The 25802-nt window shown below is 37.1% G+C and overlaps 2 non-coding genes across 2 annotated transcripts; one reads left to right on the top strand and one right to left on the bottom strand.

Annotated features, from left to right (window-relative positions):
* Positions 1 to 5704: 5704 nt before the first annotated feature.
* LOC148545202 (small nucleolar RNA R71) lies at positions 5705 to 5812 on the top strand. Its single transcript, XR_015901719.1, has one exon. It is a non-coding gene; the product is annotated as a small nucleolar RNA R71 (small nucleolar RNA).
* Positions 5813 to 10845: 5033 nt separating this feature from the next.
* On the bottom strand, positions 10846 to 10949 carry LOC148545201 (small nucleolar RNA R71). The gene has a single exon (XR_015900623.1). It is a non-coding gene; the product is annotated as a small nucleolar RNA R71 (small nucleolar RNA).
* Positions 10950 to 25802: the final 14853 nt, after the last annotated feature.

The raw sequence follows: 25802 nt of genomic DNA, 5'->3' as shown, positions 1-25802 counted from the left end.
CACGGATCATATCATTCTCCAGATTGAAGTACGAGTGAGTATCTTAGAATAGAATCAAGCGTGATTGAATTGAAACACAGTAGTAATTGCATTAATTCATGAAGAACAGCAGAGCTCCACACCTTAATCTATGGGGTGTAAAAACTCCACCGTAGAATATACATAAGTGAAAAGAGTCTAGGCATGGCCGTGAGGCCAGCCTCCAAGTCCAAGTCTCAAGTCTAAAAATGATCAAAAGATAGTCCTCGAATACAATAGTAAAAAGTTCTATTTATACTAAACTAGTAACTTAGGTTTACAGAAAAATGAGAAACTAAGAGTAGATAGTGCAAAAATCCACTTCCGGGGCCCACTTGGTGTGTGCTTGGGCTGAGCAATGAAGCTTTTTCGTTCATAGGTTATTCTTGGAGTTAAACGCCAGCTTGGGTGCCAGTTTAGGTGTTTAACTCCAATTCTGGTGCCAGTTTAGGGGTTTTACGCCAGGAAGTTTTAGGCTGGCTTTGAGCGTCAATTTGGGCCATCAAATCTCGGAAAAAGTATGGACTATTATATATTGATGGAAAGCCCAGGATGTCTTCTTTCCAACGCAATTAAGATCGCGCCAATTGGGCTTCTGTAGCTCCAGAAAATCCACTTCAAGTGCAGAAGGGTCAGAATCCAACAGCATCTGCAGTCCTTTTTCAGCCTTTGAATCAGATTTTTCCTCAGGTCCCTCAATTTCAGCCAGAAAATACCTGAAATTATAGAAAAACACACAAACTCATAGTAAAGTGCAGAAATGTGATTTTTGAATAAAAACTAATAAAAATATAATAAAAAGTAACCAAAATATACTAAAAACTATGTAAAAATAATGCCAAAAAGGGTATAAATTATCCGCTCACTACAACACCAAACTTAAATTGTTGCTTGTCCCCAAGCAACTAAAAATAAAATAGGATAAAAAGAAGAGAATATACAATGAATTTCAAAAATGTCAATGAAGATTAGTTTTAATTAGATGAGCGGGACTTGTAGCCTTTTTGCTTCTGAACAGTTTTGGCATCCCATTTTATCCTTTGAAGTTCAGAGTGATTGGCATCCATAGGAACTCAGAATTCAAATAGTGTTATTGATTCTCCTAGTTCAGTATGTTGATTCTTGAACACAGCTACTTTATGAGTCTTGGTTGTGACCCTAAGCCCTTTGTTTTCTAGTATTACCACCGGATACATAAATGCCACAGACACATAACTGGGTGAACCTTTTCAGATTGTGACTCAGCTTTGCTAGAGTCCCCAGTTAGAGGTGCCTAGAGCTCTTAAGCACACTCTTTTTGCTTTGGACCATGACTTTAACCGCTCAGTCTCAAGCTTTTCACTTGACACCTTCACGCCACAAGCACATGGTTAGGGACAGCTTAATTTAGCCACTTAGGCCAGGATTTTATTCCTGTGGGCCCTCCTATCCATTAATGCTCAAAGTCTTGGATCCTCTTTACCCTTGCTTTTTGGTTTAAAGGGTTATTAGCTTTTTCTGCTTGCTTAATTTTTTTTTTCTCTTTTTTTTTTCTTTATTTTTTTGCAAGCTTATGATTTTCACTGCTTGTTCTTGCTTCAAGAATCAATTTTATGATTTTTTAGATTATCAATAACATTTCTCTTTTTTATTATTCTTTCAAGAGCCAATAATTTTAACATTCATAAACAACAAATTCAAAAATATGCACTGTTCAAGCATTCATTTAAAAAACAAAAAGTATTGCCACCACATCAAAATAGTTAAACTAATTTCAAGATAGAATTCGAAATCATGCACTTCTTGTTCTTTTGCAATTAAAAACATTTTTTCATTTAAGAAAGGTGAAGGATTCATAGGACATTCATAGCTTTAAGACATAGACACTAGACACTAATGATCATGTAATAAAGGCACAAAATAGACAAAACATAAAGCATATAATTCAAAAAACAGAAAAGTAGGAACAAGAAAATTAAAGCATGGGTCCACCTTAGTGATGGCGGCTAGTTCTTCCTCTTGAAGTTCTTATTGAGTGCTTGAGCTCCTCTATGTCTCTTCCTTGCCTTTGTTGCTCCTCCCTCATGGCTCTTTGGTCCTCTCTAATTTCATGAAGGATGATGGAATGCTCTTGGTGCTCCATCCTTAGTCAGTTAGTTGCCTCATGTTAGAACTCAGTTCTCCTAAGGAGGTGTTGATTTACTCCCAATAATTGTGTTGAGGTCCATGAGTGGGCTCTCCTTCAATGAGGCTGTCTCCCTCTATGACAATTCTAGCTGAATTGCATAGGTTACAGATGAGATGAGGGAAGGCTAACCTTGCCAAAGTAGAGGACTTTTCCACCACCTTGTAGAGTTCTAGGGATATGATCTCATGAACTTCTACTTCCTCTCCATTAATGATACTATGGATCATGATAGCCCGGTCTATTGTAACTTCAGACCGGTTGCTAGTAGGAATGATAGAGCGTTGGATGAACTCCAACCATCCCTTAGACACGGGTTTGAGGTCAAGCCTTCTTAATTGAACCGGCTTGCCTCTTAAGCCTCTCTTCCATTGAGCTCCTTCCACATAGATGTCCATGAGGACTTGGTCCAACCTTTGATCAAAGTTGACCATTCTAGTGAAAGGATGAGGATCTCCTTTCATCATTGGCAAGTTAAATGCCAACCTCACATTTTTCGGACTTAAATCCAAGTAATTCCCCCGAACCATTGTGAGCCAATTCTTTGGGTTCGGGTTCATACTTTGGTCATGGTTCCTAGTGATCCATGCATTAGCATAGAATTCTTGAACCATTAAGATTCTGACTTGTTGAATGGGGTTGGTGAGAGCTTTCCAACCTCTTCTTTGAATTTCATGTCGGATCTCTGGATATTCACCCTTTTGAGCATGAAGGGGACTTCGGGAATCACTTTTTTCTTGGCCACAACTTCATAGAATTGGTCTTAATGGAACTTTGAGATGAATCTCTCCATCTCCTATGACTCGGAGGTGGAAGCAATTGCCTTCCCTTTCCTCTTTCTAGAGGTTTCTCTAGCCTTAGGTGCCAATAATGGTTATGGAAAAATAAAAAAGCAGAGCTTTTTCCACACCAAACTTAAAAGGTTTGCTCGTCCTCGAGCAAAAGAAGAAAGAAAGGAGTAGAAAAAGAAGAAATGGAGGAGATGAAGGGTAGTAGTAGTTTCGGCCAAGGGGGTAGTAGGGTGTATGATGTGTAAAATTGAAGGTAGTGAGGAGGGGTATTTATAGGGTAGGAGAGAGAGGGAATTCGATCATGAAGGGTGGGCTTGCGAGGGAAATAGTTTGAATTTGAATGGTGAGGTAGGTGGGGTTTATGATGGATGGATGTGAGTAGTGAAGAGAATATGGGGAAGAGGGTAGGATTTGATTGGTGAATAGTATTTGGGGAAGAGTTATTGATGGGAATGGTCAAGGGTATTGGGGGAAGAGTGTTATGGAAAGGTGTGAAGAGGAAAGAAAAAGAGGTGGGGTAGGTGGGGATCCTGTGGGGTCCACAGATCCTGAGGTGTCAAGGGATTCTGCTCCCTGCACCATTCTGGCGTTCAAACACCCTCTATGTGAAAATTCTGGCGTTTAACGCCAGCTCTGCTACCTTTCTTGGCGTTAAACACCAATCTGCTGCCCCCTTTTGGCATTTAACGCCAGCCAGACACCCTTTTCTGGCGTTAAATGCCAGTCTGTCTGCCATTTCTGGCGTTTAACGCCAGCCAGACGCCAGACACCCTTTTCTGGCATTAAACGCCCAGAGTGCTGCCCATTCTGGCGTTTAATGCCCAGAATGCTGCCAGGCTGGGTGTTAAACGCCTATTCTACTATCCTTACCGGCCTTTAAACGCCAGTAAGCCTGTCCTCCAGGGTGTGCTGTTTTTTATGCTATTTTTTTATTTTGCATTAATTCTGCAGTTGTTTTTATGACTTCACATGATCATCAACCTAAAGAAAACATAGAATGACAATGGAATATAATTAAATATAATTAAGTAACATTGGGTTGCCTCCCAACAAGCGCTTCATTAATGTCAATAGCTTGACAGTGAGCTCTTAGAGAACTTCACAGAGACTCAGAGCTTGATGATGGCCTCCCAACACCAAACTTAGAAGTTGAGAGTAGGGGCTCTGTTTGACTCTGTATTGAGAGAAGCCTTTCATGCTTCCTCTCCATGGTTACAGAAGAATATCCTTGAGCCTTAAACACAACATAGTTCTCATTCAATTAAAGGACTAACTCTCCTCTGTCAACATTAATCACAGCTCTTGCTGTGGCTAGGAAGGGTCTTCCAAGGATGATAGATTCATCTTCATCCTTCCCAATGTCTAGGATTATAAAGTCAGCAGGGATGTACAGGCCTTCAACCTTCACTAAGACATCCTCTACAAGTCCATAAGCCTGTTTCCTTGAATTGTCTACCATCTCTAGTGAGATTCTTGCAGCTTGTACCTCAAAGATCCCTAGTTTCTCCATTACAGAGAGTGGCATGAGGTTTATACTTGAACCAAGGTCCCATAGAGCCTTTTTAATGGTCATGGTGCCTATGATGCAAGGTATTAAGAACTTTTCGGGGTCCGATTTCTCCTGAGGTAATTTCTGTTGAACCAAGGTATTCAGTTCATTGATGAGCAATGGAGGTTCATCCTCCCAAGTCTCATTATCAAATAACTTGGCATTCAGCTTCATGATTGCTCATAGATACTGAGCAACTTGCTCTTCAATAATATCTTCATCCTCTTCAGAGGAAGAATATTCATCAGAGCTCATGAATGGCAACAGTAAGTTCAGTGGAATCTCTATGGTCTCTGTATGAGCCTCAGATTCCTTTGGTTCCTCAATAGGGAACTCCTTATTGGCTAGTGGACGTCCATTGAGGTCTTCCTCATTGGAAATCACTGCCTTCTAACTCTCTCCAGGTTCGGCCATGTTGGTTATATTGATGGCCTTGCACTCTCTTTTTGGATTCTCTTTTGTATTACTTGGGAAAGTACTAGGAGGAGTTTCGGCCACTCTTTTACTCAGCTGACCCACTTGTGCCTCCAAATTTCTGATGGAGGACCTTGTTTCAGTCATGAAAATGAGAGTGGTCTTAGATAGATCAGAGACTATGGTTGCTAAGTCAGAGAGGCTCTGCTTAGAATTCTCTGTCTGTTGCTCAGAAGATGATGGAAAAGGCTTGCTATTGCCAAACCTATTTCTCCCACCATTATTATTATTGAAGCCTTGATTAGGCTTCTGCTGATCCTTCCATGAAAAATTTGGATGATTTCTCCATGAAGGATTATAGGTGTTTCCATAGGATTCTCCCATGTAATTCACCTCTTCCATTGCAGGATTCTCAGGGTCATAGGCTTCTTCTTCAGAGGAAGCTTCCTTAGTACTGCCGGATGTAGCTTGCATTCTAGTCAGACTCTGAGAAATCATATTGACTTGCTGAGTCAATATTTTATTCTGAGCCAATATGGCATTCAGAGTATCAATCTCAATAACTCCTTTCTTCTGTGTTGTCCCATTATTCACAGGATTTCTTTCAGAAGTGTACCTGTACTGGTTATTTGCAACAATCTCAATGAGTTCCTGGGCTTCTGCAGGCGTCTTCTTCAGATGAAAAGACCCACCAACAGAGTGATCCAATGACATCTTGGACAGTTCAGACATACCATCATAGAATATACATAAGATGCTCCATTCTGAAAGCATGTCAGAAGGACACCTTCTGATCAATTGTTTGTATCTTTCCCAAGCTTCATAGAGGGATTCACCTTCCTTCTGTCTGAAGGTTTGGACTTCCACTCTAAGCTTGCTCAACTTTTGAGGTGGAAAGAATTTAGCCAAGAAAGAGTTCAGGCTTTCTTTAGGTTGTGAGTCCAACCATATCCTAGCTCTGTCTCTTACAGCAAAGGGGAAAAGCATAAGTCTGTAGACCTCATGATTAACCCCATTGGTCTTAACAGTGTCACAGATTTGCAAGAATTCAGCTAAGAACTGATGAAGATCTTCCAATGGAAGTCCATGAAACTTGCAATTCTGCTGCATTAGAGAAACTATTTGAGGCTTAAGCTCAAAGTTGTTTGCTCCAATTACGGAAATTGAGATGCTTCTTCCATAGAAGTTAGAAGTTGGTGCAGTAAAGTCACCAAGCACCTTCCTTGCATCTCCACCATTGTTATTATTTTCGGCTGCCATGTCTTCTTCTTTTTCGAAAATTTCTGTTAGGTCCTCTCCAGAGTGTTATGCTTTAGCTTCTCTTAGCTTCCTCTTTAGAGTCCTTTCAGGTTCAGGATCAGCGTCAACAAGAATGTTTTTATCCTTGTTCCTGCTCATATGAAAAAGAAGAGAACAAAAAAGATAGGAATCCTCTATGTCACAGTATAGAGATTCCTATATGTGAGTAGAAGAGTAGAAGAATAGAATGAAGAAGGGAGAAGAAGGAGAATTCAGAAACAGAGAGAGGGGGAAGGGTTTGAATTATAAGTAGAGGAGAAGTGTTAGTAAATAAATAAAATAAATAGAAAGAGATGAGAGGGAGAGAGTTTTCGAATTTTTAATTTAAAAGAAAAGAAAAATATTTTTGTTTTTATTTTAATTATTGGTTAGTATTCAAAAATATTAAAAGAAATAAAATAAAATTAAAACTTAAAATAATTAGTTAATTAAAAAGAATTTTGAAAAAAAAGGCTTAGTGATGAGCGGATAATTTATACGCTTTTTGGCATTGTTTTTAGTAGGATCTAGTTACTTTTAGGGATATTTTTATTAGTTTTTATGTTAAATTCACATTTCTGGACTTTACTATGAGTTTGTGTATTTTTCTATGATTTCAGGTATTTTCTGGCTGAAATTGAGGGACTTGAGCAAAAATCAGATTCAGAGGTAGAAGAAGGACTGCTGATGCTGTTGGATTCTGACCTCCCTGCACTCAAAGTGGATTTACTGGAGCTAGAGAACTCAAACTGGCGCGCTTCCAATTGTGTTGGAAAGTAGACATTCAGGGATTTCCAAAAATATATAATAGTCTATACTTTGGCCGAGTTTAGATGATGCAAAAGGGCGTTGAACTCCAGTTCTACGCTGCAGTCTGGAGTTAAACGCCAGAAACACGTCATGGACCAGAGTTGAACGCCAGAAACATGTTACAAACTGGCGTTCAACTTTAAGAATGACCTCTCCACGTGTAAACTTCAAGCTCTGCCCAAGCACACACCAAGTGGGCCCCGGAAGTGGATTTATGCATCAATTACTTACTTCTGTAAACCCTAGTAACTAGTTTAGTATAAATAGGACTTTTTACTATTGTATTAGACATCTTGGGACGTTTAGTTCTTAGATCATGGGGGCTGGCCATTCGGCCATGCCTGAACCTTTCACTTATGTATTTTTAACGGTAGAGTTTCTGCACTCCATAGATTAAGGTGTGGAGCTCTGCTGTTCCTCATGATTTAATGCAAAGTACTACTATTTTCTATTCAATTCAACTTATTCCGCTTCTAAGATATCCATTTGCACCCAAGAACATGATGAATGTGATGATTATGTGACGCTCATCATCATTCTCACTTATGAACGCGTGCCTGACAAACACTTCCGTTCTACATGCAAACAAGCTAGAATGAATATCTCTTGGATATCTAATACAGGGGACCGAGTCCGAGTTATTAGTGTCTTCGTGATTTAAGTTAGAACCCATGGATGGCCATTCCTGAGATCCAGAAAGTCTAAATCTTGTCTGTGGTATTCCGAGTAGGATCTGGGAAGGGATGGCTGTGACGAACTTCAAACTCACGAGTGCTGGTCGTAGTGACAGACGCAAAAGGAGGGTGAATCCTATTCCAGTATGATCAAAAACCTCCAGATGATTAGCCATGCCGTGACAGAGCATTTGGACCATTTTCACAGAGAGGATGGGATGTAGCCATTGACAACGGTGATGCCCTTACAGAAAGCTTGCCATGGAAAGGAGTAAGACTGATTGGATGAAGACAGCGGGAAAGCAGAGATTCAGAGGAACGAAAGCATCTCTATACGCTTATCTGAAATTTTCACCAATGAATTACATAAGTATTTCTATCTTTATTTTCTGTTTATTTATTATTATTATTTGAAAACTCCTTAACCATTTGATATCCGCCTGACTGTGATTTACAAGGTGACCATAGCTTGCTTCAAGCCGACAACCTCCGTGGGATCGACCCTTACTCACGTAAGGTTTTATTACTTGAACGACCCAGTGCACTTGCTGGTTAGTTGTGCGAAGTTGTGAAGTTATGTTTGGACCATGGTATTGTGCACCAGTTATTGGCGCCATTGCCAGGGAGAGAACGAACAACAAATTTTACAACCTCTGAGTAACAATTTCGCATACCAAGTTTTTGGCGCCGTTGCCGGGGATTGTTCGAGTTTGGACAACTGACGGTTCATCCTGTTGCTCAGATTAGGTAATTTTCTTCTTATTTTTTTTTCAAAAAGTTTTCGAAAAAAATTTTTCAAAAAAATATTTTTTTCTTTTTTCGTTTTTCAATTAATATTCGAAAAAAAAATTTATTTATGTTCTTCAGAATTTTTAAGAATGAATTCTAGAGTTTCATGAAGCATGTGAAGCCTGGCTGGCTGTAAAGCCATGTCTAAATTCTTTTAGACTGAGGCTTCCAAACCACCATCACAAGAGCAAGCTAGTTGTTGCTGATCCACCTGCTGCTGTATGCCTGATGTGTATTCTAAAGCTTGGCTGGCCAATGGCCATGTCTAGTGTTTTGGACCGGAGCTTTCACTGAAAGCTTGGCTGGCTAGTGAGCCATGTCTAATTCCTGGACTGAAGCTTTAGACTAAGAATGCAAGACTCCTGGAATTCATATTAGAAATTTTGGAATCCTTATTTTTCTTTTTCAAATTAATTTTCGAAAAATACCAAAAAAATTAGAAAATCATAAAAATTAAAAAAATATTTCATGTTTCTTGTTTGAGTCTTGAGTCAATTTTAAGTTTGGTGTCAATTGCATGTTTTAAAGTTTGCATAAAATTTTCGAAAAATTCATGCATTCATAGTGTTCTTCATGATCTTCAAGTTGTTCTTGGTAAGTCTTCTTGTTTGATCTTGATGTTTTCTTGTTTTGTGTCTTTTCTTGTTTTTCATGTGCATTTTTGCATTCATAGTGTCTGAACATGAAAGATTTCTAAGTTTGGTGTCTTGCATGTTTTCTTTTCATATAAGATTTTCAAAAATAAGTTCTTGATGTTCATCATGATCTTCAAAGTGTTCTTGGTGTTCATCTTGACATTCATAGCATTCTTGCATGCATTCATTGTTTTGATCCAAAATTTTCATGCATTGCATCATTTTCATGTTTTTCTCTTTCATCATTAAAAATAAAAAAATAAAAAAAAATATCTTTTCCTTTTTCACTCATAAATTTTCGAAAATTTGAGTTGACTTTTTCAAAACTTTTTAAAATTTAGTTGTTTCTTATGAGTCAAATCAAATTTTCAATTTAAAAATCTTATCTTTTTCAAAATCTTTTTCAAAAATTAAATCTTTTTCATTTTTCTTATTTATTTTCGAAAATTTTAAAAATATTTTTTAAAATCTTTTTCTTAATTTTACATCATATTTTCGAAAATATCATCAACAATTAATGTTTTGATTCAAATATTTCAAGTTTGTTACTTGCTTGTTAAGAAAGATTCAAACTTTAAGTTCTAGAATCATATCCTGTGATTTCTTGTGAATCAAGTCATTAATTGTGATTTTAAAAATCAAATCTTTTTCAAAACTAATTTCAATCATATCTTTTCAAAAATATCTTTTTTATCTTATCTCTTTCAAAATCATATCTTTTTAATCATATCTTTTTAAAACATATCTTTTTCAAAAAATTGATTTTCAAATTTGTTTCAACTAACTAATTAACTTTTTGTTTGTTTCTTATCTTTTTCAAAACTACCTAACTAACTCTCTCCCTCTAATTTTCGAAAATCTCTTCCCTCTTTTTCAAAATTTTTTTTAATTAAATAATTGTTTCAAATTTTAATTTTAATATTTCTTCTTTTAATTTTCAAAAATCACTAACCATTTTTCAAAAATAATTTTCGAAAATCCTTCTCTCTCATCTCCTTCTATTTATTTATTCATCTACTAACACTTCTCTCCCATCCAAAAATTCGAACACTACCTCCCTCTCTGTGTTCGAGTTTTTCTTCTTTCCTTCTTTACATTACATTATTTTCTTCATCTACTCACACAAGGGAACCTCTATACTTGGGCAAAAAGGATCCCTATTATTATTATTTTTTTGTTCCCTCTTTTTCATATGAGCAGGAGCAAGGACAAGAATATTCTTGTTGAAGCAGATCCAGAACCTGAAAGGACTCTGAAGAGGAAACTAAGAGAAGTTAAAATATAACAATCCAGAGATAACCTTACAGAAATTTTCGAACAGGAAGAGGAGATGGCAGCCGAAAATAATAATGCAAGGAGGATGCTTGGTGACTTTACTGCACCTAATTCCAATTTACATGGAAGAAGCATCTCCATCCCTACCATTGGAGCAAACAATTTTGAGCTGAAACCTCAATTAGTTTCTCTGATGCAACAAAACTGCAAGTTTCATGGACTTCCATCTGAAGATCCTTTTCAGTTCTTAACTAAATTCTTGCATATCTGTGATACTATTAAGACTAATGGAGTAGATCCTGAAGTCTACAGGCTCATGCTTTTCCCGTTTGCTGTAAGAGACAGAGCTAGAGTGTGGTTGGACTCTCAACCCAAGGATAGCCTGAACTCTTGGGATAAGCTGGTCACGGCTTTCTTAGCCAAGTTCTTTCCTCCTCAAAAGCTGAGTAAGCTTAGAGTGGATGTTCAAACCTTCAAACAGAAGGAAGGTGAATCCCTCTATGAAGCTTGGGAGAGATACAAGCAACTGACCAAAAAGTGTCCTTCTGACATACTTTTAGAATGGACCATCTTGGATATATTCTATGATGGTCTGTCTGAATTAGCTAAGATGTCATTGGATACTTCTGCAGGTGGATCCATTCACCTAAAGAAAATGCTTGCAGAAGCTCAAGAACTCATTGACATGGTTGCTAATAACCAGTTTATGTACACTTCTGAGAGGAATCCTGTGAGTAATGGGACACCTCAGAAGCAGGGAGTTCTTGAAATTGATACTCTGAATGCCATATTGGCTCAGAATAAAATATTGACTCAGCAAGTCAATATGATTTCTCAGAGTCTGAATGGAATGCAAGCTGCATCCAACAGTACTCAAGAGGCATCTTCTGAAGAAGAAGCTTATGATCCTGAGAACCCTGCAATAGCAGAGGTGAATTACATGGGTGAACCATATGGAAACACTTATAACCCCTCATGGAGAAATCACCCAAATCTCTCATGGAAGGATCAACAAAAGCCTCAACAAGGCTTTAATAATGGTGGAAGAAACAGGTTTAGCAATAGCAAGCCTTTTCCATCATCCACTCAGCAACAGACAGAGAACTCTGAACAAAATACCTCTAATTTAGCAAACTTAGTCTCTGATCTATCTAAAGCCACTGTGAGTTTCATGAATGAAACAAGGTCCTCCATTAGAAATTTGGAAGCACAAGTGGGCCAGCTGAGTAAGAAGATCACTGAAACCCCTCCTAGTACTCTCCCAAGCAATACAGAAGAAAATCTAAAAGGAGAGTGCAAGGCCATTGAAATGACCATCATGGCCGAAACCACAAAAGAGGAGGAGGACGTGAATCCCAAGGAGGAAGACCTCCTGTGACGTCCAGTGATCAATAAGGAGTTTCTCTCTGAGGAACCAAAGGAATCTGAGACTCATCTAGAGACTATAGAGATTCCATTGAACCTCCTTACGCCCTTCATGAGCTCTGATGAGTATTCCCCTTCAGAAGAGAATGAGGATGTTACTGAAGAGCAAGTTGCCAAGTTCCTTGGTGCAATCATGAAGCTGAATGCCAATTTATTTGGTAATGAGAGTTGGGGAGATGAACCTCCCATGTTCACCAATGAACTAAATGCATTGGATCAACTGAGATTGCCTCAGAAGAAATAGGATCCTGGAAAGTCCCTAATACCTTGTACCATAGGTACCATGACCTTTGAGAAGGCTCTATGTGACCTTGGGTCAGGAATAAACCTCATGCCACTCTCTGTAATGGAGAAACTGGGAATCTTTGAGGTGCAAGCTGCTAGAATCTCATTAGAGATGGCAGACAATTCCAGAAAATAGGCTTATGGACAAGTAGAGGACATATTAGTAAAGGTTGAAGGCCTTTACATCCCTGCTGATTTCATAATCCTAGATACTGGGAAGGATGAGGATGAATCTATCGTCCTCGGAAGACCCTTCCTAGCCACAGCAAGAGCTGTGATTGATGTTAACAGAGGTGAACTAGTCCTTCAATTGAATGAGGACTCCCTTGAGTTTAAAACTCAAGGACATCCTTCTGTAAACATGGAAAAGAGGCACAGTAAGCTTCTCTAAAAATAGAGTCAACCAGAGCCCCCACAGTCAAACTCTAAGTTTGGTGTTGGGAGGCCACAACCAAACTCTAAGTTTGGTGTTGAACTCCATTATCCAAACTCTAAGTTTGGTGTTGGGAGTTTATTAAATTTCTCTGAACATCTGTGAGGCTCCATGAGAGCCCACTGTCAAGCTATTGACATTAAAGAAGCGCTTGTTGGGAGGCAACCCAATTTTTATTTAATTATATTTTTATTAGTTATATGTCTTCATAAGTTCATGATCATGTGGAGTCACAAAAATAACTGAAAAAATTGAAGAAAAATAAAAAACAGCACACCTTGGAGGAGGAGTTCACTGGCGTTCAAACGCCAGTAAGGAGCATCTGGCTGGCGTTCAACGCCAAAACAGAGCATGGAGCTGGCGCTGAACGCCAGAAACAAGCATGAAGCTAGCGTTCAACGCCAGAAATATGCTGCATCTGGGCGTTGAACGCCCAGAACAAGCATCAGTTCGGTGTTTAAACGCCAGAATTGCATGCAAAGGCATTTTACATGCCTAATTGGTGCAGGGATGTAAATCCTTGACACCTCAAGATCTGTGAACCTCACAGGATCATCTCAGGATCTATGGATTCCACAGGATCCCCACCTTCCCTCCTCATAATCCTAGTTTCTTCTACATCTTCTTCTTCATCTATTCTTTCTTCTCCTGCTCGAGGGCGAGCAACATTCTAAGTTTGGTGTGGTAAAAGAATTGCTTATTTTCCTTTTCCATAACCATTGATGGCACCCAAGGCCAGAGAAACCTCAAAAAAAAAATAGAGAGAAGAGAAAAGGGAAGACAAAAGCTTCCACCTCCAAGTCATGGGAGATGGAGAGTTTCATGTAAAGGATCTATAGCTCAGTGGTAGAACATTTGACTGCAAATCAAGAGATCCCTGAGATACCTCAGGGGAAACATTTTCCCCCACACAATTATTGGAAGCAACTAAGGATAGGAGCACCAAAATCACTAGGGATCAAGCAACAGAGACAAGGAAGAGACATAGAAGAGCTCAAGGACATCATTGGTTCCTCAAGGAGAAAACGCCACCATCACTAAGGTGGACTCATTCCTTGTTCTTAAACTTTCTTTTTTTCGTTTTCTTATGTTAAATGTTTATCTAGGTTTGTGTCTTTATTACATGATCATTAGTATTTAAGTGTCTATGCCTTAAAGTAATGAATATGCATCCATCACCTCTCTTAAATGAAAAATGTTTTAATTCAAAAGAACAAGAAGTACATGAGTTTCGAATTTATCCTTGAACTTAGTTTAATTATATTGATGTGGTGACAATACTTTTTGTTTTCTGAATGAATCCTTGAACAGTGCATATGTCTTTTGAAGTTGTTGTTCATGAATGTTAAATATGTTGGCTCTTGAAAGAATGATGACAAGGAGACATGTTATTTGATAATCTGAAAAATCATAAAATTGATTCTTGAAGCAAGAAAAAGCAGTGAATACAAAAGCTTGCAGAAAAAAAAAGAAGAAAAAAAATTGCGAAAAAAATGGAAAAAGAGAAAGCAAGCAGAAAAAGCCAAAAGCTCTTAAAACCAAAAGGCAAGAGCAAAAAGCCAATAACCCTTAAAATCAAAAGGCAAGGGCAAATAAAAAGGATCCCAAGGCTTTGACCATCAGTGGATAGGAGGGCCTAAAGGAATAAAATCTTGGCCTAAGCGGCTAAACCAAGCTGTCCCTAACCATGTGCTTGTGGCGTAAAGGTGTCAAGTGAAAACTTGAGACTGAGCAGTTAAAGTCAAGGTGCAAATCAAAAGAAGAGTGTGCTTAAGAACCCTGGACACCTCTAATTGGGGACTTTAGCAATGCTGAGTCACAATCTGAAAAGGTTCACCCAGTTATGTGTCTGTGTCATTTATGTATCCGGTGGTAATACTGGAAAACAAAGTGCTTAGGGCCACGACCAAGACTCATAAAGTAGCTGTGTTCAAGAATCAACATACTGAACTAGGAGAATCAATAACACTATCTGAACTCTGAGTTCCTATAGATGCCAATCATTCTGAACTTCAATGGATGAAGTGAGATGCCAAAACTATTCAAGAGGCAAAAAGCTACAAGTCCCGCTCATCTGATTAGAGCTATGTTTCATTGATAGTTTGGAATTTATAGTATATTCTCTTCTTTTTATCCTATTTGATTTTCAGTTGCTTGGGGATAAGCAACAATTTAAGTTTGGTGTTGTGATGAGCGGATAATTTATACGCTTTTTGGCATTGTTTTTACTATGTTTTTAGTAGGATCTAGTTACTTTTAGGGATGTTTTTATTAGTTTTTATGTTAAATTTATATTTCTGGACTTTAGTATGAGTTTGTGTGTTTTTCTATGATTTCAGGTATTTTCTGGCTGAAATTGAGGGACTTGAGCAAAAATCAGATTCAGAGGTAGAAGAAGGACTGCTGATGCTGTTGGATTCTGACCTCCCTGCACTCAAAGTGGCTTTTCTGGAGCTACAGAACTCAAAATGGCGCGATTCCAATTGCGTTGGAAAGTAGACATCCAAGGCTTTCCAGAAATATATAATAGTTTATACTTTGGCCGAGTTTAGACGACGCAAAAGGGCATTGAACGCCAGTTCTACGCTGCAGTCTGGAGTTAAACGCCAAAAACACGTCATGGACCAAAGTTGAACGCCAGAAGCACGTTACAAACTGGCGTTCAACTCCAAGAATGACCTCTCCACGTGTAAACTTCAAGCTCAGCCCAAGCACACACCAAGTGGGCCCCGGAAGTGGATTTATGCATCAATTACTTACTTTTGTAAACTCTAGTAACTAGTTTAGTATAAATAGGACTTTTTACTATTGTATTAGACATATTGGGACGTATAGTTCTTAGATCATGGGGGCTGGCCATTCGGCCATGCCTGAACCTTTCACTTATTTATTTTCAATGGTAGAGTTTCTGTACTCCATAGATTAAGGTGTGGAGCTCTGCTGTTCCTCATGATTTAATGCAAAGTACTACTATTTTCTATTCAATTCAACTTATTTCGCTTCTAAGATATCCATTCGCACCCAAGAACATGATGAATGTGATGATTATGTGACGCTCATCATCATTCTCACTTATGAATGCGTGCCTGACAAACACTTCCGTTCTACATGCAAACAAGCTAGAATGAATATCTCTTGGATATCTAATACAGGGGACCGAGTCCGAGTTATTAGTGTCTTCGTGGTATAAGTTAGAACCCATGGATGGCCATTCCTGAGATCCAGAAAGTCTAAACCTTCTGTAGCCATTGACAATGGTGATGCCCTTACAGAAAGCTTGCCATGGAAAGGAGTAAGACTGATTGGATGAAGACAGCGGGAAAGCAGAGATTCAGAGGAACGAAAGCATCTCTATACACTTATCTGAAATTCTCACCAATGAATTACATAAGTATTTCTATCTTTATTTTCTGTTTATTTATTATTATTATTCGAAAACTCCATAACCATTTGATATCCGCCTGACTGAGATTTACAAGGTGACCATAGCTTGCTTCAAGCCGACAATCTCCGTGGGATCGATCCTTACTCACGTAAGGTTGTATTACTTGGACGACCCAGTGCACTTGCTGGTTAGTTGTGCGAAGTTGTGAAGTTATGTATGGACCATGGTATTGTGCACCAGTTATTGGCGCCATTGCCAGGGAGAGAACGAACAACAAATTTTACAACCTCTGAGTAACAATTTCGCATACCAGTTAGTTATTTTCGAAAATTGGAGAGAGAAAAGTAGTTAGGTGATTTTGAAAAAGATATGATTGAAAGATATAATTGAAATTTTTTTGAAAAAAATTTGAAAAGAAAATAAAAAAGATTTGATTTTTGAAATTAAAGTTGATTACTTGACTAACAAGAAACTAAAAGATATGATTCTAGAATTTAAAGATTGATCCTTTCTTAATAGGCAAGTAATAACTTGAAATTTTTTAATCAAAACATTAATTGTTAGCATTAATTTCAAAAATATGAAATAAAATTAAGAAAAACATTTTGAAAATAAATTTTGAAGAATTTTCGAAAAACAGGAAAGAAAAATGAAAAAGATTTTATTTTTGAAAAAGATTTGAAAAGATAGAATTTTTAAATTAAAATTTTGACTTGACTAATAATAAACAACTAATTTTAAAAATTTTTGACCAAATCAATTCAAAATTTCGAAAATTTATGAGTAAAATAAGGGAAAGATATTATTTTTTTGATTTTTGAATTAATGAAGAGAGCAAAAAACAACTAAATGATGCAAAACATAAAAATTAAGATCAAAAGATATAATGCATGCAAGAACACTTTGAATGTCAAGATGAATACCAAGAACACTTTGAAGATCATGATGAACATTAAGAACATATTTTTGAAAATTTTTAAGAAAAGAAAGATATGCAAGACATCAAACTTAAAAATTTTAAAACCTTAAACACTAATAATTCAAAAATACACAAGAAAAACAAGAAAAGACACAAAACAAGAAAAATTAAAGATCAAACAAAGAGAATCATCAAGAACAACTTGAAGATCAATGAAGAACACAATGCATGAATTTTCGAAAATTTAAGAAAGATTAAAACATGCAATTGACACCAAACTTAAAATTTGACACTAGACTCAAACTAGAAACACAAAATTTTTGGGTTTTTATGATTTTATTAATTTTTTTGTATTTTTCGAAAATTATTTTGGAAAAAAAATAAAGAAATTCAAAATTTTTAATAAGAATTCCAGGAATCATGCAACGTTAGTCTAAAGCTTCGGTCGAAAAGAATTAGATATAGCCAGATGGCCAGCCAAGATTTAAGTGAAAGCTTCGGTCCAAAGATTAGACATGGCCAAATAGCCAGCCAAGCTTTAGCATAAAACATACAAGCATGTCAATAAAAAGTGAAAGCCTCAGTCCAAAAGATTAGACACAGCTAAACAGCCAGCCAGGCTTCAATATATCTTATGAAACTCTAGAATTCGTTCTTAAAAATTCTGAAGAGCAAATAAATTTTTTTTTGAATTTTTTTCGAAAACTAGAAATTATTATTTTTTTTTTAAATTAATTAAAAAAATAAAAAGCTTAACATAAAATAAAATTACCTAATCTAAGCAACAAGATAAACCATCAGTTGTCCAAACTCGAACAATCCCCGGCAACGGTGTAACGACCCAACTTCCGGTATGCCATGGTCATACAAGAAGCTAAGTGTTACCAACTTGTTCTTCCTAATTATTAACTATTACTTAATGTATAAGCCTGTTCCTTGTTAGAACGTTGTCAATTTTACGAGTAACTTTTTTTTTTAACTTATATCGTTGCGAGCGAGGGAGTAAAATAAATAAGCACACACATATAGAAATAATAAGGAAGCATAAAGAAACATATAACACAGCTAAAAATATACATAATGTACACTATAACAAAACATGTAGCATTCACAAAAGATCAAGTTAGTTTACATCCTCGTCATCCTACGTAGCTAATATATACACGACACTCCCAGGGCCTGGCCCACACAGAAAGCCGCTAATCTGACACCCAGGCTAGTCTAACCACTATATAGCTCCTAGCTCTCGGGTGTACTAACACAAGTGAGAGACTAAGTAATAGATAATGTCAGACTAGAGTGTCATCAAAAGAATACCGCTACGGCTGCCAAACTATATCTACACGTGGCCATTCAGAAGATCATCGTGAGGCTCGCCCATCTCTTCATTCTGCTGTATCTCTATCTCAGGGATCCTCCTCCTCCTCATCGTCTGTGGTTACAGCTATACGCTCAGATCCACCAGAAATGCTGCTATCACTATGTACAAAACCATTCGCGAGCACAGGTCCGTTTGCGTATATAGGGGCTACCCCACCGTCCGGTAGTGCCGGCTCATCAGGCTGTGAAAAGTCAGGGATCGGCTCAGGGGGAAAGTCCCACTCTGGTGGTATCACAGGTACGTAGTCACCAGCTAACTCGGGCTCAACAGGAACGATAGGCTCAGGTTCCACCTCATTCAAAGGTTGAGCTGGTACAGGGTGCTCAGGATCATCAGGAAAAGGATGTACAAGTGCGTCAGGATGTAACCAGGATAAGGGTCGTAAGGAGCATTGGAGTCAAAATGCGGGCTATATAGAAGATGTTGGAAGGAACGGTTTTGTAATGCGTAACGTCTCATACGAGGCTTCGTACTCAAAATGTAGTAACCATAGTACACTGGGTCCTCATAAATGTAAAGGTCTTCGACTTCATAGAATATCATGACCATCTCCATCTGGGGGGAGGAAGCAAAAGATGGGGGTAAGAACTGGGGAGTCCTTAGTAGGGTCGGGGTTATTAGTTACGTTCATTTATTCGATTCCGATTAGCAGATGGATATTAGAATACAGTAAAGTAGTAAACAGTAGTTATAAATAGATAGAAAAATAGAAAACAGAACACAACAGAAGAACACAAGGAAATAAAGCACAGACATAGCACTCAAGCAGACAAACATAAAGAAATAGTTCACACACAAGAAGGAAAGCAATAGAGAATAATGCGCAGACAAGAATGATGCATGCCTAGCCCTAGTACAGGCCATGAGCTCATGTGTCGGTTAGCACCTGCATTCCCGACATTTATCCGGTCACGAGTTCACGATTTTCCGGATACGATTTTCCGTTCAAATAAATGCGCATATAATTATTAACAGCTCTATTGAGACAGCCTCTGCTTTCTACTCGCAGAAAATATATACTCTTGGGAACGGAAAATTACTCTTGGGTTGCCTTAGGGCAACAGATAAATAAACAAACATCTCTTGGGTTGCATTAAGCAACAAACAAATAAATAATATCTCTTGGGTTGCATTAAGCAACAAATATATATAATATCTCTTGGGTTGCATTAAGCAACAAATATATATATATAATATCTCTTGGGTTGCATTAAGCAACAAATATATATATAATATCTCTTGGGTTGCATTAAGCAACATATATATATATATATATATATATATATATATATATATATATATATATATATATATATATATATATATATATATAATATCTCTTTATTATATTACTCTTCTCTTTATATCTCTTTACTCTGCTCTGGTTTCTCTTTTCTCTGTATCTCTTTACTCTGCTCTGGTTACTCTGTTCTCTGTATCTCTTTTCTCTTCTCTGATTACTCTTTCTATCTGTATCTATATTACTCTTTTTCTCTTTATCTCTTTACTTTACTATGGTTACTCTATTTTCTGTGTTTCTCTACTCTGCTCTGATTGCTCTGCTTAACGTATGTATTTAAAGCTTATGTAAATTTCGGTATGAATAGTTAGCCTGTCCCAAGTATAGGTTCATTAAGTCTATACTGAAACAGTTTAACTTTTCATATAATACCTAACCCTAGTCGCAACTCAAGGACTAACTATGTTGCCTTAGTTCGTTTACTAGTCTCTGTCTGTTTTTCTGTCATTAAAACTTTACAGACTTTTTCTTTGTTTTTTATGTTTTCTTCAACTTTTTATCTTACTTTTATCTTTACCTCACTAATATGTTCTTACCACTCACTAAGTTTTTTATGAAGGTAATTATGAGATTTTGCACTTAAAGTTGTCTTTCTAAAGCTTTTACAGAAAACTGCCTTTTTCGCATTATTTTATTATTTTTATTAAAATATAATCTTTAATTAAATATTATTATTTAATATTTTATTATTATTTATTATTTTATTATTAAATTTTCGAAAATTAACTTTACTTTAACCTTTAATCTTTAAAATTCACTTTTTACCACCCGTAACTTTTAATATTTCTACTTTTACCACCCTAACTTTTAGAAATTACAAAATAACCCCTTAAACACCAAAAATTTTACTTCCTTGCCCTTTTTAAGATCTAAGGCCTGTTCTTCATTGTTCTTCATCACACTCAAAGTGTTCTTCATGTTCTTCATAAATTCTTCAGATTATTTCTCTGTTTTTACCCGTTTTTCAGTCTTTTCAGCAACCGATTTTTACTATAATTCATAATAAATTAGCAGCCACTAAAACCCCATCTTTTCTACATGATTTCAACACAAATTGAACCTCAATTTAAGCTTAGGGTTTCATTTTTCCAGCTGCCCCAAGAACATGAACTTTAAAGCTTGAATTTCATCAAATTTCATCAAAATTTCACCAGATTTTCACCAAGAATCAATCATATATGCAACTAATTTTTAGCACAGCCAAATCATACAACATTCACACAACTCAAACAAAAATAATCAAGATTAATTTCGTGACACCCTACCTGGTTTTGCTGCTCCTAATTCAGGTAGACTTTCAGGTGGTCCTTTAGCACTTTTTCCTCCTAAATCACATCAAGAACAACTTTAAATCCAAAAACCCTCAACTAAAAAAATCTCCCTCAGCACGTTAGGAGGTGATTTCTAACCTTAGACTTTCTGGAAAGTCACGTTTCTTGGCCCTCAAGTCAAGTTAAGCATGATTCCTAAGGAAGAACATCAAGAAAACACATGTTTGAGCATGTTTCCTTGAAAACCGAATTCAAATGGGAAAGGGACAGCCGTCTCACCTTATTTCCAGCCTTGATATGTTATATGGTTATTTAGAGAAATAAGAGAGGATCATTTTGGTGAAATCGGAGTTTTGATTTGAGTTTTAGTTCAGAAGAAATCAAGCTTTGAAGATTTAGTGTTCATGAAGGTTTCTCTCTTTTCTCTCTTGTTATTTTCGTCCAAAATGAAGAAATGAGACAGCCTTGGAGTGTCTTGGGGGTGTAGGGTGAGTTGCGATTGGTTGGCTTGGAGGTGGATTAAAATAATATTAAAATATCTCAGGTGTATAACTACTAAAACTAGATGTATCGGAACACTTGTAAAAACATCTCTAAAAATTATTTTCTGAGTTACTAGCATAAATGACACTAGTAACATATTTATTATGAGAATAAAACATGTATAATAAGGCCTTAGCATTGCTAAAGTCATCAGAGAGTGCTGGTGCTATGTTGCACCAGTAAACTGTGAACCCGGTTAAACCGATTTTCTGTTTTTAACTAAAACTGACCAGGTAACCTTATAATATTATTCAAGAAGCTTCTAATACTAATATAATGATAATATCATCCTATTATCTCTCTTCTATCATAAATCGGGTCCGGTTTGTCAAACTGAGACTATTTACAAAAAACCGAATCAAAACTCCTAACCGATACGGTTCAAAAACTAGGTTCTTCGTGACTGCGTTATCGAGCTTGTCTCAAAAAAGGTTCTAACTTAAAGATGACATAATGACAATGATGATTGAGATACTTGATTATATATCAAAGGTTTTTCCCTTACTGATCTTCCGGAGAAATCCGTACTTTCAGAAAAGATTTCGCGTTCTCGAAAACTGGGATTGTTACAAACGGCGCCAAAAACATGGTAGTGGGAAATCGTGATTCACACTTTTCACATCTCCACACAACTAACCAGCAAGTGCACTGGGTCATCCAAGTAATAAACCTTATATGAGTAAGGGTCAATCCCACGGAAATTGTCGGCTTGAAGCAAGCTATGGTCATCTTGTAAATCTCAGTCAGGCGGATTCAAAGGATTATGAGGTTTTGATAATTAAAATATAAATAAAACATAAAATAAAATAAAGTTACTTATGTAATTCTTTGGTGGAAATTTTAGATAAGCGTCTGGAGATGCTTTGTTGTTTCTGAACCTCATTCTGATATGAGGTGGGGTGAGCATCAAAATCAAGGACAAAGGGACTTCAACTCTAACAGTTTTGGAAACACAAACAAACACAATCAATCCCCTACTACTAACAACCATTACACACAACCACAAGACACACATACCCAACCTCATCACACTTCACAAACCCCCCAAAATAACTTCTCCATACCACCACTTAATCCACAAAGCAACTCCTCCAATTTTTCAAACAATTTCCACAAATAACCATCACAACCCACACAGCCCCATCCAGAATCTCAAAGGATCTCCAATTTAGATATGTTGATGGAAAAACTCATCAAAACTCAAGATATGGCCAGACAAGATCAAGAAGCAGCAAGAAAAGATCAAGCCATAACAAGCAAAAACCAAGAAGTTTCAATCAGAAATCTTGAGAGGCATATGGAGAAAATGGCTCAGCAAATTTCAGAAACGGGTGAGAAGAGAGCAAATACCTCTTCCAGTACCACTGAAGACCACCCAAGGGACAAAGAAAAAGCTACAAAGTGGGAAGTGAGAAGACTATGAAGAAGGAAGCCATCAATCAGGAAAAACACAATAGAGAAGTTCCACAAGAAGAGATAGAGGGGAGAAGTAAAGAGGATCAGAAAACCAAGAAGGCACAAATCTCAAAGGGAGACAAGAACATCCTTGAGCCACAGCTACAAGAGAAGAAGGAAGGGATAAAGTCATATGTCCCCAAACTTCCATACCCTCAGAGGTTCAAAAAAGAAAACGAGGATAAGCAATACTCAAAGTTCCTGGACATATTCAAGATACTCAGCATCAATATTCCTTTCTTAGAAGTACTTGAACAGATGCCATTGTATGCCAAATTTATGAAGGAAGTGCTGACAAAGAAAAAGTCCCTAAAAGAAGGACAAATTATTGAGATGACAATGGAATGTAGTGCTATTCTCTAAAGAGAGTTGCCAGAGAAGAAAGATGATCCTGGGAGTTTTTATATACCTTGCACCATAGGAAACATAACAATTGAGAAGTCATTCTGTGATTTTAGTGCAACCATAAACTTGATGCATTTGTCTCTAATGAGGAAACTCCAAATTTTTTAGGTGAAATCGACACAAATACTTCTTCAAATGGCTGACAAGTCCATTCAGTAAGCACTTGGAGTTGTAGAGAATGTACTGGTAAAAATGGGGAAATTCCTTCTCCCAGCTGATTTTGTCATCCTGGATATGGAGGAAGACCCCAACACTCCCATCATCCTAGGAAGACTTTCTTGGCTTCGGGCAGAGCATTGATAGATGTTGAAATAGGGGAATTATTACTGAGAGTGCATGATGAGCACCTAGCATTCCATGTTTTTAAAACCCTGCATAAGCCCACTCAAGAAAAAGATTGTATGAAAGATAAGGCCAGAGATCAAAGCTTGAAGGAGGCATTCAATGAGTTAACTTCAAGACTTCTAAATCTATGCTTGAAAGAAGTAGAGATGGTGCAACAGACCAAAAAAATCAAGGAGGAACTAGATCCAAAACCCCCAGATGAGAACCTCGACACTCCAGATAAAGAACCACCAAGCCATGAATTATCTTCTGAGAAAGAAAAGAAGAAGAGGCCAAAAGGGTGGAGAAACAAGAAAATCCCCACTGAAGGCTTCTCACCAGGGGATAAAGTGATGTTAAACACCCGACCAATGAAGGCGTGTCCACAATTATCTGAGTACTATATTGTGAACCGAATCCTTTCACTTGAACACCTAGAGATCATCAAAGAGGAGACCGGAGGGAAGATCACAGTAAGAGGAGAAAAGCTAAGGCACTATGATTTTCAGCCTCCATGATCAAAGAACAAGATGTCAAGCTAGTGAGATTAAAAGAGCGCTGAAGAGAGAACTTTTGCGTGGTCTAGAAATTCGCAGATAAATCCTCGTCGCAGGTATAGCTTCTAAACCAACAAAAGTCCTTTCTTACAAAATTTTTGGTTGTCACAAGTAACAAACGCCTTTGAAATTGATAACTGAAGTATTCAAACCTCGGGTCGTCTTCTCAAGGAATTGCAGGGAGGTGTTCTTATTAATGGTTATGAGTCTTATAGATTGGGGTTTTGAAAGTAAGGAACAAGTAATTTAAATGACAAGTAAAGTAAATAAATAACTATAAAATAAACTCTTGGCAAGGTATGAAAATTCGGAAGTCCTATCCTAGTTATTCTTATGAGAATTGAAGTTAATCCCACTTAGTTAACCGTTACGAAAGCAAGGGAAAGTCAAGTGAACTAATTAGTTAGATCCCCAAGTCCTAGCCAACTCCTAAGGAAAGACTAGAATTAGTGGGATTCCAGTCAATTAGCAGACATAACAATCAATCACGATAAGGTTGATAACTCAAGAGCCTCCAGTTAATCAATTAAAGCCAAGAATATAAAAAAAGCTAAATAAGAATCATAAATCTAAAATACCTCAATTGCATTAATAAGAGAAAATCAATCTAAACATAGAGAGTTTATAAACTAAATTAAGAAAATAAATAAAAGAAACATTGAACCTGGAACTCGGAAGAAATTGTAAGTTGAAATAATAAAGTTGAAATAATAAGAAATCCTAATTCCTTTAAGAGGAATCCTAATCCTAAATCCTAAGAGAAAGGAGAGAACCTCTCCCTCTAAAAACTACATCTGAAACTAAAAATTATGAATTATGAGCTGATGATTATGAATGAATGGATTTCCCCACTTTATAGCCTCTAATCTATGTTTTCTGGCCGAAAACTGGGTCGAAAACAGCCCAGAAATCGCTGGAGAAGAAATCTGCCACGCTGATTTTTATCACTGCGATGCATCTGCGTGGAGCACGCGTTCGCGTCACCTAGCATCAGGGAAACTATTGCATATTATATATCAAATCGAAGCCCCAGACGTTAGCTTTCTAACTCAACTAGTGCCGCGTCGTTTGGACCTCTGTAGCTCAAGTTATGACTGTTTTAGTGCGAAGAGGTCAGGCTGGACAGCTTTGCAGTTCCTTCAATTTCTTGTATTCCTTCCACTTTTGCATGCTTCCTTCCCATCCTCTAAGCCATTTCTGCCATGTAATCTCTGAAAACACTTAACACACATATCAAGGCATCGAATGGTAATAAGAGAAGATTAATATTAGCAAATATAAGGCCAAAGAAGCATATTTTCAATCATAGCACAAAATCATGAAGGAAAATATAAAACATGCGAATTGTATGAATAAGTGGGCAAGGACTTGATAAAAACCACTCAATTGAGCACAAGATAAACCATAAAATAGTGGTTTATCAAGCGTTTGTTGGGAGGCAACCCAACCAAAGGTAGTTTTTTTTTCCTAACTATTTCAATAAACAAGGCTGAGTAGGTTTATCTGTATTGCAAGGAGCTAAGTTTGGTGTTGCACACCAAAACAATTTAAGGGAGAATGAAGGATGCTAAATTTGGTGTTCCACTAAAAATATAATTGAAAAACACATTTTCACCTTCTGCATAAAGGGTTGCTAGCTCCAAGCAATCAGAGAAACTACTTAACCAGTGTCTGTTTTCTAGTTTTTAGTTTTATTGCCTTTAGCAAAGACAAAAGGGTTCA

Source organism: Arachis ipaensis, chromosome B9 (assembly GCF_059453495.1).
Source record: "Arachis ipaensis isolate K30076 ecotype BB chromosome B9, ASM5945349v1, whole genome shotgun sequence".
NCBI lineage: Eukaryota > Viridiplantae > Streptophyta > Magnoliopsida > Fabales > Fabaceae > Arachis > Arachis ipaensis.
The sequence above is the reverse complement of the archived record's forward strand: the minus strand, read 5'-3'. Positions and strand labels throughout refer to the sequence as shown.